The sequence below is a fragment of the Vombatus ursinus genome, unplaced genomic scaffold, assembly GCF_900497805.2.
Source record: "Vombatus ursinus unplaced genomic scaffold, bare-nosed wombat genome assembly UNPS02000582.1, whole genome shotgun sequence".
NCBI classification, from domain to species: Eukaryota; Metazoa; Chordata; class Mammalia; order Diprotodontia; family Vombatidae; genus Vombatus; species Vombatus ursinus.
In genome coordinates, this window is record NW_020940360.1 from 8,869,334 (window position 1) to 8,887,608 (window position 18,275).

Sequence of the window (18,275 nt, forward strand, 5' to 3'; positions counted from 1 at the left end):
AAATTCCTGCCAAAAAATTCACTTAAAAAAATGAAGGTTAAACAGATACACTTAGAAATGTCAGGAGGCACTTGACATTTCATTTGCTCTCTGGTAGATATTCAAAACCATCCCCAAATTAAAGAAATGAGCATAAATAACTTCAAATATACCCTAGGCTTTGTAATCAAAGGAGCTTTTCTATCCATTGGAAAAATGAGTGATTTATTATTACTTAGAATTACCTTTTTTTGAAAGTGAATTTCTATTTATTTGTATTATTAAAACAAGTTAACCTAAAATAGAAACTTTAGGTTATTTGCAATAATAGAGATGAAAACTATTTCAGTCAGGAAAAAAGAATAAAAATGAAGTAATTAAATATCATTTAAACATTTAAATAGAAATACTATGTATATTAGGAAGATCTTTAAAATATCTACCCCATATCTGGTCTCAGACAAAAGGTGAAAGACAATATCAGAGTAGTTGCTGCATATCATCAGTTCCATTTTTAAAGCAGAGACATCCTTTGGACAAATTGCTTTAATCTATCTTTTTGTTGCAACTTTCCACTGGTTCTGGTGTAGAGATTCCATTTGTGTCTGCAATCCTATAGTCTCCTTTGCCTTCATTCTTTCTTTCTTTCTCTTTTTTTTTGGTGAGGCAATTGGGGTTAAGTGTCTTGTCCAGGGTCATACAGCTAGTAAGTATCAAGCGTCTGAGGCCAGATTTGAACTCAGGTCCTCCTGACTCCATGGCCGGAGCTCTATCCACTGTGTTACCTAGCTGGCCCCTTTGCCTTATTCTTCAATAGAGCTTTCTTGTAGAGCTTTTTTTATGCCATAGATGGTGATCTCACAAAAGTTGAGATCAGATGATATATATTTGACTCCAGGAATTTTTTGTAAAAAATATGGAATCTTTCATGAATTTGCATGTCATTCTTGCCCGGGGGCCATGCTAATCTTCTCTGTATCATTCCAATTTTAGTATATTTGTTGTTGAAGCAGAGTTAACTTTTAAAAAGTTAACTTTTAAGTTAGAATTAACTTTTTAAAAATAGTATTTTATTTTTTTCCCCAATTGCATGTCAAGACAATTTTTAGCATTCCTTTTTACAAGATTTTGAGTTCCAATTTTTTTCTCCCTCTCTTCCTCCCTTTCCCTCTTCCTAAAATGGTAGGCAATTTGATATAGGTTATATGTGTGCTACCATGTAAATCATGTTTCCATATTAGTCATAGTTGTGAAAGAAGAAACAGATCAAAAGGAAAAGAATCATGAAAAAGAATAAAGTAAGTGAAAAAATGCTTCGATCTACATTCAGAGTCCATCAGTTTTTTATCTGGATGTGGATAGCATTTTCCTTTGTGAGTCCTTTGTATTTGTCTTGGATCACTGGGTTGCTAAGAAGAGTTGAGTCATTCCTAGTTGATCATCACACAATGTTGCTGATACTGTGTATGTTTTCCTGATTTTACTCATTTTACTTTATATTAGTTTGAACAAGTCTTTTCAGATTTTTCTGAAATCTGCCTGTCCATCATTTCTGATTGTACAATAGTATTTCATCACATTCATATACCACAACTTGTTCAGGCATTCCCCAATTGATGGGCATTCCCTCAATTTCCAATATTTTGCCACCACCAAAAGGGCGGCTATAAATATTTTTGCACGTGTAGGTCTTTGCCCTTTTTATTGTCCTTTTGGGATACAGACCTAGTAGTGGTATTGCTGGACCAAAGAGCATGTACAGTTTGGTTGCCCTTTGGGCTTAGTTCCAAATTGCTGTTCAGAATGGTTGGATCAGTTCACAACTCCACCACACTGTATTAGTGTCCCAATTTTCCCACATTCTTTGCCAACATTTATCATTTTCCTTTTTTGTCATATTATAGAATTAACTTTTAAAAAATGGAGACCCTCTCTTGCTCTTTCCCTTTTATTTTATTGCTGTCTTTCTGCCCCTCTAGTCATTGTTAAAGCCTCTGACTTGTAGAATTTTTTTTAAATACTTCAGTAGCATGAAAGGGCTTTTTTTGTCTATAAAAGAAGAAAAACAGAAGGTCTCACAGAAAATTTTCACTTAAAAAAATCTTGAAATTGGATAAAAAAGATAAACAATGTAATTAAATGTCTTGTTTTTCATTTGATGTTAGTAAGCATAGAGGAAGGCCTTTTGCATGATGAATGAACTCCTTGTTGAGGGTTTTTAGGAGGACACAGAGGAGAGTTACCCAGAATGAGAAGACATAGATGGGCTGTGATTAGTGTCACCAGATAGTATGCCCTTGGTTGTATTAAATTATTAAATATCTTGTTTTATTTTCTTCTCTTCCTTGGTCTATTGGGAATATATTTGATTTAATGCAGCAAATGTTTATTGAGAATGAAGTCTATTGGGAACATTTTTTTGGACTAGTATTTGAAGTCTCAGAACAGGATAAAAGTCAGTTTTCAGTCTAGATCAGTTTCTGAACCTTTGTCATCGATCGTATCTTGATAATCCACACAGTTCAGCCAAGGTTTGACTTTTAAATTTTACCCAGAACAGATCCTTGAAGTAAGAACGCAAATTAAGAAACCTTAGTGAAAAGGTGAAAGTAGCTGGGTAGTGCCATGGTTAAAGGGCCAGCTCTAGAGTCAGAGGTCCCAGCTGCCAGTTCCGTCTTTGATACACAGCAGTGAATAATATAATTTCACTTCTCCTTATTGTCAGAACACATAGGGCTTTGCTTGCTCAGGGGTATTGGTGTCTGTGGGGTCCTGACTCCAGTATTTACTATGGGTCTGATCCTGGGCAAGTCATTTCACTACAGGCTTCCTCCCTGCTGACCTTTTGGATCCTTTTCCCTGACAAGCGGTCTGGGTGTATGTAGGCCTCCCTCCTGCTAACTCCTTAAATTCACTGTGTTCTTTCTGTGAACCAACTGCCCATTTTTTACTATATCTAGCTGGCCCTGGATCAGCTTCATATTCTAATCAGCCCCCTGCTAGAAAGCTAGGAAGCTGCCTGCCTTCCCTCTCACTCCTCCTTAATGTGGGGTTGAATATGGTGTAAGAAAACCGAAAATGAAGTAGTGGGCCGGGTTATAAAGATCCTTCAATGACAGAGGATTTTATATTTGATCTTGGAGGTGAAAGGGAGTTACTGGTTGATTGAACAGGGGAAGGGAGTGACATGGTCACCTAGCATATACTTCACCATCCATCAGGCAGCCAGGCCTACATGGGCATCTTGCTATCTATTCTGCTACTGTGTTAATTACTAACTCCCCTCCCCACTATTTCCCACTGCCTCTTACTCTGGGAACAGCAAACAAATTGATATCATTACTGACATGGGAAAATATGTTGTGACTATCTTATGGTTCCACTCACAATCTCTGTGACAACTCAGACCAAATTTCCCTTTCACTGTCCTCCTTATTCCTTCCTTCCTTCTGCTCTCCCTCCTTCGTTCTCTTATTCCTTTCCTTCCTTCAAGCACCCTTACCTCTTAACTTACTTCCCTCTCTCCTTCTCTCTCTCCCACCCTCCTTCTTTCTCTCCACATTTCCCAACTCCTTCCAAAAGAAAGAAAGAAAGAAAGAAAATACAAAAAGGTGATTTGTAAACATGGTAGGACATCAATATAATATGGTTTATCATTATGCGATTCATGTGTATTTTAGTTTAGTCATGGCATCTAAAAAAACAGGCAGTAAATAAACAAAAAAAGAATGACTCCACAATACAATTTACATTTACTAGAGCTCCTAGAATCGATTCTCCAGCACCAACACTGTTGAAAACAGTGCTAATATTTCACTACTTCAAGGATCTGTGATTTCTTCTTGGTGGGTCTTTCTCTTACAGATGCAAGTTACAACTCCTCCAAGCATTAGTAGATGGTTTAATAATTTGCTGCTGTTCTCCCTCCCCCCTGCCTCCCAAATCATTATCCATTGTATGACCAGGTTAAAACCACGCTGAACTTAGCTAAATTGCTCCCTGGACAACAATCATCCATTCCATTACCAGCCTGCACTCAAAACAGTTCTAGCTTGCTAGACCTGCCAGGGTGTATGCTGCATTTCCATGGTCTTTGAAAAGCAAGGTTTCCAAGTGGTTGTGCTGGCAAATATTTAACAAGCAGTTCTCTGAAAAAGAAATGCATATACAACACACTTTTAAGTTTAACCTGAATTATTAACATTTTCTCCATCACTTTCTTAAGTCTAGAAAATCACCGAGCCCTGATTTGTAGATTTGTCAATTTCTGAGGTATAAGTGTTCACACTGAAAATTTAGCAGTAGCTCTAGGGAGTCAGTAGGAATTGACTCCATCACACTATTTGCCATGATGAGATTCACAGTAGACTCTTAATAAAAGCTTGTTTATTGATTGAGTAGTCAAAGGAGTGCTTCTATGAAGGAAACTGGAGCTCATAATATAATTAATAATATGTATATAATTAATAATATAATAATTGTTATTGCCCAACTGAATATTTTTTACATATTTTCTTTTCTGTTTCATGTGTACAGTATGTCTTGGCTTTCCAACCAGTAGACTTTTAAAAAAAGTTTAATGACAGCTATGTTAATGACAAGGTTAATAACAAGTACTGTAAGGTTAACACAGGTGTGAAGTATATTGCCCCTTCCCCACCCCACTGCACCTGGTGTTTATTACTGGCGGTTGGCTGTGCAACTTTTTGAATGAAGCTATTGAGAGATGTTTGGACAGTGGCTCTCTTTTCCCCCTCTTATATCTGATGATAGCAAGCAATATTATTCTCAACTAGTCTTTGAACTTTTAAAAATCTTGAAGTATTTGGATCTATCTTTTCAATACAGGAAAAAAAAATTCACTCAAATGATGAAATGCTTCTGCCAACTGTTTCATTGTTAACCTTTTTTGGTTCGACCTTGGGTACCAAATCTTCCCTTTCTTCTTCTGCAGTCTTTGTAGCTACCAGCTCAGTCAGATCCTTGTTAAGAATCCCCATTCAGATTTAAGTAAAGTTGAATTTGCATAATGCAAATTTACATAAAGTGAAACTGTCTATATATGTATATGGTCGGGGGGAGTAAGGTATAATAAGACTGGAAAGGTAGGAAGGGGTCAGGTTATGGAGGACTTTATAAGTCAAATATAAGTTATCATATTTGATCCCAGAGGTCACAGGGAGCCACTGGAGTGGCTGGTCATGTCACTAGGGTGACATGTACACACTTGCACTTTAGGAAGATCAATTTGAAAACTGAGTGGAAGATAGACTGGAGTGAGGAGGGATTTGAGGCAGGGAGACCAACCAGTAGTCTATTATAATAGGTCAGGCATAAGGAAAATTTGTATGAACTGATGCAGAATGAAATGAGCAGAACCAGGAGAACAATTTAAACAATAAAAAACAATATTGTAAAAACAAATAACTTTGAAAGACTTAAGACTTCTGATCGATACAATGACCATTCATGATGCCAGAGCATTCATGACGAAGCATGCTACCCACCTCCTGACAGAGAAGTAACGGACTCAGAATGCAGATTGAGACACCCATATATTTTTTGGACATGGTCAATGTTGGAATTTGTCTTCCTTGACTATACACGTTTGTCTGTCACAAGGAGAAAAGGAAGGTTAGAGAATCAGCCAAATCAGCTAGGATTTTGAATTTCTTTAAAAATTAAAAAAAATTTATATGTATTCTGTTTTTATATCACTGAAAATTTCTCCAGAATCCACCTCCCTTCTCCTCAAAGAGCCACCCCATATAATACAGTGTTTTTAAAGAAAAAAAAGGAAAAAGAAAAGCAAAGGCAAAACCGATTACTATTGTTTTGATATAATATGTGCAATGAACCATATCTGTGTACCTCTCACCTCTGTAACAGGGTTGGGTGTAGTGTCTTCTCATATCTCTTCTTTGGAGCCACACTTGATCTTTAAAATTTTGCAACATTCACTTTTGATTGTTCTGGGGTTTTCTTTCCATTCACATTGTTGTTATCGTTGTGTAGATTGTTCTTCTGGCTCTGCTCATCATATTTGTCATTTCTAACCTTAATTCCATTAATTCATATACCACAATTTGTTTTGCTATTGCCCAATCAATAGGCAATTGCTTTGTTTCAAATTCTTTGCTATCTCAAAAAAATGCTGCAATAAATATTTTGCTGTAGAGGGGGACTTTCTTATAATTGATCACTTCCTTTGTGTTAAAGAATATGGATAATTTAGTTGCTTTATTTGTCTAATTCCAAATTGCTTTCCTAAATGGTTGTGCTGATTCACAACTTTACCGACAGTGCACCATTTTGCCCATCTTCCCACAACCCCTCCAATGTTGACTACTTCCATCCTTTGTCATTTTTGTCAGTTTTCTGCATATGAGATGAAACCTCAGGGTTGTTTTGAGTTGCATTTCTCTTATTATTAGTGATTTGAAGCATTCTTTCACGTAGATATTAAGAGTTTGGCAGATTTTGAATTTTCATGGGAACATAGATATTGAGCTAGAATGAACTTCAAAGTTAATCTAGCCCAACCTCAAAGGTGAGGAAGCTGAGGCCTAGATAGGTAAGGTCACGTAGCTAAAGTGTCAGAGGCAGGATTTGAACCTGATCCTCTTGAGTCTAAAGTTAGTAGTGCTATTTCCCATGTATTATATTACTTTTTTATTTGAAACTTCAAGAAATTCTTACTTTCATTTTAATCTCTTATCCTTGATCCTTTTTGATAATCTTCTGCTGAATGAATTAATGAAAAAGCATTTGTTAATGAAAAAGTAATAATAATAAGGCAAATAAAGTAAAAAAAAATAATGAAAAAGTACTTGTTTCATGCCAGGCATTGTCCTAAGCTCTGGAGATACAAATCCAAAAGCAAGATATTCCCTGTCCTCCAGGAGCTTACTTCCTAGTAGAGGAGAAAAAAAAAGATTTGGCCCAATATGACTTGCTATTCATTCAGATTTTATTCATTAGTAATAACGGTTATAACTTGAGGCATTGTTTCCCTCACAACACATTTCATTCTTGGAATTTGACATGATCTTGTGAGTAAGTACAGATGAATGGAAACACTGACAAAGGAATAGCTGCTTTCAGTCATGCTGGCATCACTGCCAGACTTACACAATTAGCTGCTAATAATATCAATCAATCAATAAACATTTATTAAATATCTACTGTGATGTTTAAGAAGTTTGAGAGATAATTTCTGGGTAATTAATAATTTTATTAATAATATTAGCATTTTATTAATAAAGGGAATAGTTATTTGACCACCTCTCTTGGATAAAAGACTACTCATGGTGGTGGGCTCACAGTTTATATGCTCTTGGAAAAGGGAGTGCACCTGAGGGTGAAAATCAACTCTGATTGGTCAACAAGTAATGAGAGAATGAATATTATAATGAGAGGTGGGCTTATGCCAGTGAGGATCTTGAACACTCAAATCTTGGTCAAAGAGACTTATAAATTTCCACATCACCCATCTGACAAAAGGGAAAACCCACATCTTCCCAGACCTGTCTGAGTAAACACAATGAGCAAGAAGTCACCTATTCACTTAAACTTAGAATTTCTTTACTGTCTTTGATTAGATCTTAGCTTTCCTAGCTGGGTAAATTTTCCATAAGATTTCACACACTGGTTGATTTCTGAATGAGGAAGTAGAAAAGGTGAAAAACCCTGGTCCTAATTCAATAATTAGTTATTAACATATGAAGGAAATAATTATGTCCCTACTATGTGGACTGTGCTAAGCACTGGGGATACAAAAAAAAAAAAAAGGCAAAAGACAGTCCCTGATTGAATTTAAAATCTAATGGGGTAGAAAACATGAAAATGAATACATGCAAAGTAAGCTATATACAGGATAAAAAGAAAATAAGTAACAGAGGGAAGGCTCTGGAATTAAGATGGGTTGGGGAAGGCTTCCTGTAGAAGGTGAGATTTTAGTTAGGACTTAAGGAAAACCAGGGAGGTCAGTAATTGGAGTGGAGGAGGGAGAGGGTTCAAGCATGGGAGATAGCCAAAGAAAATGATCAGAGTCTAGAGACAGAGTGTCTTGTTTGTGGAACAGCAAGAAAGCCAGTGTCACTGGATCGATAATAATAATGAATAAAATGAGGAAGTGCTCTGAGAATCACATAGATAGTAAGTAAACACAAGGTAATTTGAGGGAGGGGCACTAGCAGTTAAGAGGATCAAGAAAGACTCCAGAAGGTGATACTTCAGTTATACCTTGAGGTAAGAGGTTCTGTGCAAACATCCAGGTTCTATCATGACATAAAGGGGTTGGGTGATGACCTGTCCTCCATGCTTGGAATGCTTTCTTTCCTCTTGGCTTTCCCTGTGTTGTGTTCAGCCATTTCAGATGTACCCAACTCTTCATGACCCATTTGGAGTTTTCTTTGTGAAGACACTGGAGTGGTTTGTCACGTCCTTCTCCAGCTCATTTTACAGATGAGGAAACTGAGGCAAACAGGGTTAAGTGACTTGCCCAGGATCACACAACTAGTAAGTGTCTGAGGCTGGATTTGAACCCAGGTGGTCTTCCTGACTCTAGGCCCATCACTCTATCCATTGTGCTGCCTAGCTGCCCTGGCTTCTCTCATTTCCTTAAAGTTTCAACTCCAATGCTACATTCTTCTCAATGCTAGTGACTCCTTCTCTTTGAAATTGCTTTCCATTTACCATGTCACTCCCATTCTGAACAAACTCTGGTGACCCATTATTATCTCTAGAATCAAATTTAAGTCTACTTTGCATTTTAAACCCTTTGCAACCTGACCCTAGACTAATTAAACATGATTTCTCATTCCGGTCTGCTATGATTCAGACAAAATGGCCTTCTTACTGTTGCTCGCACATCACACTCTATCTCCCATCTCTGGGCCTTTATAATGGCTGCCCTCTAAGTCTCTAACAAACTACTTCCTCACTTCTGCCTCTTAGAATCCCAAGTTTCCTTCAAGATTTAGGTCAAGTTTCTCCTTCCGCATGAAGCCTTTCCTAATTCCCCCAATTCTCCAAGCTCAAATAGAAACAGGGCCACTAAATCATACATAAGGATCTCTGTAGGTACATACTGATTTAGAAAACCACACATTAACATAACTATGTTTTATTATATTTTTACTTACTTTGTTAAATATTTCTCAATTATACTTTAATCTGGTTTGGGCAGCATTCGGCATTTTTGCCCTACAACATCTTGTCTTCCCTATACCAAATAATTTGTATTTATTTTGTATATATCTACATATGTCAATGTTGTCTCTTACAGTAAAATGAAGTTCATTGAAGGCGGGAAGTGTTTCACTTTTTTCTTTGTATCCCAACCCTCTCCCCACAGCATACCATAGGAAGTGCTTAATAAATTCTTGTTGATTGATCTGACCATCTGGAAGAGAGGTAGAAACTTTTCTTAGTCCTACCTTTTAAAAAAATGGGTGGGGCAGTTAGGTAGCACAGTGGAGAGAGTGATGGACCTGGAGTAAGGAAGAATTATCTTCCTTAGTTCAAATCTGGCCTCACTAGCTGTGTGACCTTGGGCAAGTCATTGAACCCTGTTTGTCTCAGTTTCCTCATCTGTAAAATGAACTGGAGAAGGAAATGGCAAACCTCTGTAGTGTCTTTGTCATGGAAACTCCAAATGGGGGAACAAAGACCTGGATGTGACTGAAATGATTGAACAACTCAAAAACAGGTAATTCTGTTTCTAGATTGGGAGAAATTGTTAAATTGCTAAAACACTGAAATGAATTACCATGCCAGGTTTGAAGAAGTTCTCTTTTAAAAATGGAACTATTTGATTATATTTAGAAACAGATACCTTTGGTGTAATCCTGCCTAGAAGTAGGAGCCTGGAGTAGAAGATGACTGTTAGAAATTCTATCCAGTTCTGTCACTCACTAGATTCTTATCACTTTCTGCCTGTGACATTCATGGGATGACGCAGAATTCGATTTTCACTCTGTTTAGCAAATACTTATGTGTTTCAAGAGAAAAAAGACTTGGAGCACATGTATTTTGAAAGACAGAAACAAACCCTTCCTTTTCTGCACTAACAAAGCATTTTCAATTGTCTTGAATTTTTTATTATTCTGTCTGGTATTGTAGAGCCAGGTCCAGATTAGTGTGAACAATGAAGCCTCCCGAAGTGCTCACTTGTGTTTGCATTCACACTATATTCAGTTATAATTATGTGAAATATGGTAACTGGTTCCAGCCCAATGAAACTATGAAGTGAGAATTTGAATAATGCAACTACTTCAGGGGATTCATTATTTTCACTAATCAATTATGCACATGCTTATCAAGATGTTTAATGTGTGCTGATTGCTTTTAAAAAGCAGTTGAGTCCATAATCAATAAATCAATCGATAAACATTTATTAAGAGTTCACTATGTGCCAAGCACTTTTCTAGGCACTGAAGGGAGAAAGATAAAGATCAAATAGATCTTGCCCGTAGGAACTTAAATTTTCCCGGGAAGACAACTTGGACATATTTGTTGTTTTTCAGTGATTTTTCAGTAATGTCTGACTCTTCATGACCCCATTTGGGATTTTCTTGCCAAAGATACTGGAGTGGTTTGCCATTTTTTTCTCTAGCTCATTTTATAAATGAGGAAACTGAGGCAATGAGGGGTAAGTGACTTGCCCAGAGTCACACAGCTAGTAAGTGTCTGAGGCCAGATTTGACTCTGGAAGATAAAACATACAGGATTCCTTCAAAGACATAACAGATAATTTTATTCAGTGACCTTCTGATTATCAGTGTCAAGTAAGGCATAAAACGGGGACATATAGCTTACCAAAAGTGTTTGCCAATGTTATGAAGGACAAGTAGGATCCCTTGGACTGAGGTCTATGGGGAAATGAGCCCAGGAAGGATGAGAGTAACAATAACACCATCACAAACAATAATAGTAACTAACATTTGTACAATGTTTTAAGGTTTGCAAAGCACTTTACATAGAAGCTCTCAAGAATGAAATTCAGAAGGCACAAAAAGAAATAATTCTGATGGTGAGGAAAAATAGAAGTCAGAAGAGACCAATATGGATATATAAAACACCAACCTGATTAGATAAAAAAAAAAGATGTATTGAAAAGATGGAACCAAAAGCAAGTAATAGAGGACAAATGCAGAATTATGACATATTACTGTAAGAATAGTTAGAAGTCCTAAGGCTCAAAATGATCCAGGATTGATGAAAAAAATTAAGGAAAGCAAAAAGGGATTTTAAAAAATGTTTTTTTTTCAAGTAACAAAAATCCACCTCCATACTCATCTCACTCTTCCTCATTGAAAAAGAAAGAAAACCAAACCCTTGTAACAAATATGTATAGTCAATAGAAAAGAATTCCTGCATTGGCCATATACCAAAAAGTATACGTCTCATTCTGCACCTGAGTCCACTACATCTTTGTCAAGAAGTAACATGTTTCTTCGTGGATCTTCTGGAATCATGGTTGGTCATTGTGTTCATCAGAGTTTTTTGGCCTTTCAAAGTTGTTTGACAACTTTGAAAATACAATTACAATAGTTTGTTATTATTGCATAGATTGTTCTGGTTCTACTTAATTGACTCTTCCTCAATTATGAATCTTCTCATTTTTTCTGAAACCCTCATTTCTTATAGCACAATAATATTCTATTACATCTATATGCCATAATTTCTTCAGCCATTCCCCTAATTGATGGGCATTCCCTTAGTTTCTAGTTCTTTGTCACCAGAAAAAGAGTTGCTATAAATGTTTTTCTTTTTTCTTTTTTCCTATGTATAGGGGTGTCTTCTTTTTCCCTCTAATCTCTTTGGGTTATGGATTCAGTAGTGGTATTACTGAGTCTAAGGGAATTCACAATTTAGTTTCTTTTGGGGTTTACTGCCAAATTGCTTTCCAGAGCAGCACTATCCATAGTACAATAATGCATATGTTTCCCAATAACCCCTCCATTCATCATTTTCTTTTTTTGTCAACTTTGCCAATCTGATGAGCATGAGGTGGAAGCTCAGAGTCAGTTTAATTTGCATTTCTCTGATTATTAGTGATTTGGAGCATTTTTCCATATGGCTATTGATAGTTTTGATTTACTCATCTAAAAACTGCTTGTTCATATTCACTGGATATCAAATGGATAGAATTTTAAAAAGAATTTTTAAAAATGGATATGGGGTTGATAAGAAAGTGGTAATTGACAACTTAGAAAAAAGTAAACCTACTTAAGTCTTATTTTTTATCTGTTTCTCTTGCCAAGAAAAATGACCTTTGTGTGGGAAATGACAGAACAGAAATGGCCAACAGGGAAATGATATGCAAGAAAAGTTAGGAGATATAAGAGAGTGTCTAGCTGTCTATTATGTATTCAAGTCACTTGGCCCAAAAAAACTATAAATCTTTGGGTACTGAAAGAATTGTGTGATTGCTGAACCACTGTTGCTGATGCATAAAGCGTCATGGAGAAGTACCACAGAACTGGAGAAGGCTAAATGGTGTCACTATTTTCAAAAAAAAAAGGAAAGAGAATGCAAACAAATATTTTACAAACAAGATATGTACAGGACAAGTAGCAAATAATCAACAGGGGAAAGGCACAATAATTAAGAGGAATAGGGAAAGGCTTCTTGTTTGCATGTTGTTTCTCCCATTACATTGTAAGATCCTTGAGGGCAGGAGCTGTCTTTTGCCTCTTTTTGCATCCCCAGCACTTAGCATAATGCCTGGCATATAATAGGAGATTAATAATTCTTGTTGACTGAATGACTGTCCACACTCTTTGAAACAGAGATACCACTGCTAGGCATATTCCCTGAAGAGGGAAAAGACAGAAATTGCATATCTACCAAAATGTTGATAGCAACATTTTTTGTTGTAGCAAAGAACTAGAAATGAAGTAAGTGCCTAGTAGGTGACACAAAGCTGGGAGAGATGGCTAACAGACCGAATGACACTTAGGCTTTATTCAATAAGATCCTGATAAGTTAGAGTTGTTGTTGTCAAAATATGGTCTGGGTTCCCCTGGGGATCTCTGAGACTCTTTCAGGGTGTCCATGAAATCAAAACTATTTTCATAATGTAAAGATTTAAAAATTTTTAATGTGGTAAATATTGATTTGTATGACACACATAAACAAAATCTTTCGGTGGGCGGTCCTTGGTAATTACTGAGTATAAAGGACTCCTGAGACTAAAACATTTGAGACCTGCTGGTTAGATTATTTGGTCAAACCTAGTAATTCAATATTTAATATTTTAAATTAATTTTAAAATAATTTTAATTATTTTAATATTTAATAGTAGTAATAATGTTCAATGGAGGTGAAAATAGAATCTTACAATTGTGATTCAAATGACTGCACAAGTACAAGATAGGGAGGTATGACTGGATAGCAATTTATTTGAAAATAATCTGATTGTTTTAGGGAAAGGTATGGGGATAAATCTTATTAAGTGCCTTCTATGTGCCACACACTATGCTAGGCATTTTACAAACATTATCTCATTTGATCTCATTTGCTTTAGTGCTAGCTCATTATGAATTAACAAAGTGATTTGGTTATTATAGCTAGCTATTATTATGGATATGAGTCAACAAAGTGATTGGGCAGCCAAAAAGGCTAATACAATCTCGGACAGTAGCAGGAGGGACATAGCTTTTAGGAATAAGGAGGTGAATGATGATTGTCTTGCTGTAGTCTGCCCTGGTCAGACTGCTTGTGGATAGTTCTGACAGCCATGGTTTAAGGACATTGATAAACTGGAGAACATTCAGAGGAGGGTGACTAGGATAGTGAAGGGCCATTAAATCCATGCTACATGTGGATCATTTGGAAAACCAGAGAAGTCTCTGGGGTGGGGATGGCTGATAACATGATAGCTGTTTTCAGTATTTAAAAAGTTATCAGGGGGAGGAGAGATTGACTTGTTTTATGAGAAAAATGATTATTTTCTGATTCCATTAATAATCAATTTTATATAGGGGACCCAAAGGTCTTCTTTTTTGATTATTAATAACCAATTATTAGTAAGTTTTTTTCCTCTTTTTACTTCCGCATTTGAAGCCCAGGCCTTGTGAAGGACAGGGCTGACAGTGAGACATTCTCCTCCATCTTGGGTGGGACCCCACCCAACTGGGAGAAGAGAATCTAATCTGGGTGAATTCTGGCCAACTGTTTGACAATTTACGTGATCTGGGTGGAGATGGATCCCTCCAGAGGTGGGGAACCTGTGGGCCTAGTAGCCACATGTGGCCTTCTAAGTCCTTGAGTGCGGCCTTTTGACAGAGTCCAAGTTTTACAGAACAAATCCTTTTATTAAGGGGATTTATTCTGTGAAGTTTGGATTCAGTCAAAGGGCCACCCTGAGGACCTAGAGGGCCACATGTGACCTTAAGGCTATAGGTTCCTCACCCCTGGTGGACTGTCTGGGTAAGAGTGGTCTGGGTAGAAATGGATTCCTTTGTCCAGATAACTGGAGGCAGCTGAGTCTCATCAAGCCACATCCTCAGTAGGAGGAGTTGAAGACTTTTATCCACCTCCTCATTAATATGTCCACCCTTGACCCCCATTAATTGTTAACCAATCAGACTTGATCTTCAACCTCAGAAACATCCCCTTTTCCAAAGATATTTAAACATTCAACAACCTCCCCACAGGGTCTTTGGTTATGAGAGAGACCACTGACCTCAATTTATTGATTATTTGCTAGTCTAATTAATAAATTGATTATTAATTACCCAGAAACTCTGTCCTCCAGGCTTTTCATTAGCATCCTTTGTTTGTTCCCAAAGGGCAAGACCGGGAACAATGGATGTAAATTGTAAGGAGGAAAATTTAGGCTCAATGTGAAAAACAAAACAAAACAAAACAAAAAACAAACCCCAAAATTCCTAAAATTAGAGTTATTCAGAAGTGGAGTTGTTTGTTTTGGAATGGAGTGGGTTTCTGTTCACTGGAGGCTGGGTGACCACTTGTTGAATGTTCTGTAGTGGGGATTCTTTTTCCAGTATAGGTTGAACTAGGTGTCCACTAGTTATTTTTTTTTTAATTTTTAGGCAATTGGGGTTAAGTGACTTGCCCAGGGTCACACAGCTAGTAAGTGTCAAGGGTTTGGTCTGAGATGAGATTTGAACTCAGGTCCTGTGCTTTATCCACTGCACCACCTAGCTGCCCCCCACTGTAGTTATTTTTAATTGTAAATACTGTGCTGTGTGTAGAATAGAATTCAAACTGAAGAGGGGAATCCTATAGGTGGTAATATTCTCCAGATGATCCTATATGGGGCTGACATTGTACTGATTGTATCAAGTTCTTGAATGCCACAGAGCCTCCTAAAAGAGAGGCAGAATCATTCAATATGGTTTAGACCAGTTTTCTACATGAAAAAACTCACATGGACAAAGAATGCCTATTTTTCAGACTAAGATAGTAGGTGATTGGAGAAACAACCCTTGAAACTTGTATGGCAGTGCCTACATAAGGGCACTTGCTACAAATGCCCAGAATTGAACAGGAGGAAGAGAGTAGGCAGGATTGACTCTGGGAAATTGCACAGCGGTGGCTAAGTGGTACAGCTGATAGAGCGCTGGGCCTGGAGTCAGGAAGACCTGAGGTTTAAATGTGGCCTCAGACGCTTACTAGCTGTGTGACCCTGGGCGAGTCACTTAACCTTGTTTGTCTTAGTTTCGTCATCTGTAAAATGAGCTGGAGAAGGAAATGGCAAATCCACTCCAGTATATTTGCCAAGAAAACCTCAAATGGGGTCATGAAGGGTAGGACAGGATTGAAAAATGACTGAACAACAACAACTTTAATGAATTCAAGGTTCTCCATAAAACAAAAGCTAATCTTTTAAATAACAATATTCTTCTTGGGCTTCCTTGGGCCCTAGTTTACACATTTGCAAAATGAGGGGTTTGACTAGATGCTCTAGATCTATGATCCTATGTTATGAGTTTGAATTGACAATTCAAAGAACTGAATTTGAGGATTAACCAAAGTGGATGTATGAGCAGACTACAAGCAGGCATTATGTAGAAGGATTATAAAAGAACTCTGAGGAAAAAAAAAAGATATGCCAGTCATATAGCAAGAGTGAAAGTGAAAGTGAGTTCTAAGTAGATTAGCAGCCTGCAAGTTCCAATTGTATCCATACAATATCAGTGCAACTCAAGAAAGGCCAACAGCATGTTGTGTGGATTCCTTATGATGGGTTTATGGGATCATATGGACAAGAGTTGCATCAGATGGGCAGCCATAGATGGCGTGTTATCAGCAATGTTGGAAGGAGTGGACACTTCAATTTGATCATAGATCCATTTGAGTATTAAAGTTTTCATATGCCTTATCCTCTCTGTTTGTGGCATGAGTAACCATATTTTACTCATTTTTTGGATCTTCCATAGCTTCTAATACAATGCTTTGACCATAATTGTTATTTGCTTAATGAATGCTTGAATGGATGAATAAATTCTTCCTGAGCTAGATTATCATGTAATGAAGCCAACTTCTGTAGCAGCATATGATTATGGCTATTAATATCAATTATTTCCTTTATCATGGTCCTATAGTAGTTGCAAAAGCCTGAATTAGAAAGACCTGAATTAGAAGACCAAGGATTGTTAGGAACAGACAGGTCTCTGGAGCAGTGGCTACCTGCTGTTGGAATATTTCTTGGCACATGAAAATAAACACAAGGGAACATGTGTTTCAGAAACCATGTCTCTTTGAACTGTGCGTTAGGCAGTTTTTTTATGCTGTTAGGAAAGCTAAGCACTGAAAAGCAGCAGGGATATTTGCAAAGGATCTCACAAGTAGTTAAGCAATCAGATTGACTTCCTGATCTTCCCAAAGATTAACCCAGGTCTCAGCTAGGGTTGCTTTCCTTCCTAAGGTTGTAATACAACCACCCAGCTGATAAAATTCTTAGAGGGCATTAAGAAATATTTTCAAAGCAAGGACGATGACCAAGTTAAAGACGTTACCCTTCTTCAGCTAGAGAGTTGATGCTTTAAATATTTCTACGTAGAAATGATCCAGTAAACAAGTTACAGTAAAATTGATACAGGACTGGAGGTTCATAGGACATAAGGAATGGTTGTTATGTTGGTTTGTGGGTTTAAATAAAAGGATGGCACTCTCTAAGAAGGATGTAATATATACCTTTGACAGTCTAGTGAAATCTATAGACCCCTTCTCAGACTAATGTTTTTAGATTCATAAAATAAAATATATAGGATTGCAAAGGAAACCAAAGGTTAGAGAAAATAGAGACATATTTTTTTTTCCATGCAAGTTCATAGATCCCCTGAAATCTGTTCATGGACTCCATGGGTGTCTATGGACTTTCGGTAAAGAATCTCTGCCTTAGAACATTCTTTACCTCATGAGAAGGCATCCTAGTAAGCATTTAATATAGGAAGAAAATAATAATCACCTTTTTGAAAAATAGTGATCTCTGCTAATTGGCAACATTGGGAATTTGAGAAGGTACCTGAAGAATGGGGGACCAATCATCTCATCATTAGAACTTTTTCCCAGCAATCTTCTTTAACATTAGAAAGAGAAAAAACATGCCTCATAGGATCTTAGATTTATGGCTTAAAGGACACCTTAGAGGGCACTGAGTCCAATCCCTTCATTTACTGTTGTGGAAACTGAAGCCTAGGGAATTTAAATGACTTGCCCAGAGTCACACAGTTAGTAACTATATGAAGCAGAATTTGAACCCACACCATCCTAACTTCATAAACCATACTATTGAGTCACTGCTATGTGGCTAAATCTGGTTAAATGCTATAAGAGATGGTCAACCACTGTCCCTCTCACAGAAGTTTCCAACTTTGTTGGGAAGGTACAGGATTATTATTAGTAGTTCCAGCCATGGGGATAAAATCAGTTGAGTGAGGAGTCTAAGGTATGTACACTCCTGTAGTTAAATAGAGGTCATGGGAGTGGAGGATGCTGAGAAGGTCAGAGTATTTGTAGAGGTTGGTGTAGAGAAGAAGACTACATGCCAGGTATTAAATGTATTGGGAAAGAGGGAAGGTGACTTAGAGGTCCATGTAGGAGAACGAGGATACACAACAGTTGGAAAAGATGGAATAAACTTCATAGGAGGAGGTCACTGCTGAGTAATGATGGCAATCCAGTGAAAGTGAAATAGGGAGCAAGAAGTTTAACTCTTCTGTCTGACTTTAGAGAGCATACCAAGAGATGTGGCATCTTCAGAGAAAGTTAGATTTCAATGAGCACCATCACATTTAAGAAATGTGAGACAAAGAGAT

At 37.2% G+C, this 18,275-nt stretch overlaps 1 non-coding gene across 1 annotated transcript; it reads right to left on the reverse strand.

Moving 5' to 3' along the window:
- Window positions 1-889: 889 nt before the first annotated feature.
- On the reverse strand, window positions 890-992 carry LOC114039240. Its single transcript, XR_003568648.1, has one exon. It is a non-coding gene; the product is annotated as a U6 spliceosomal RNA (small nuclear RNA).
- Window positions 993-18,275: the final 17,283 nt, after the last annotated feature.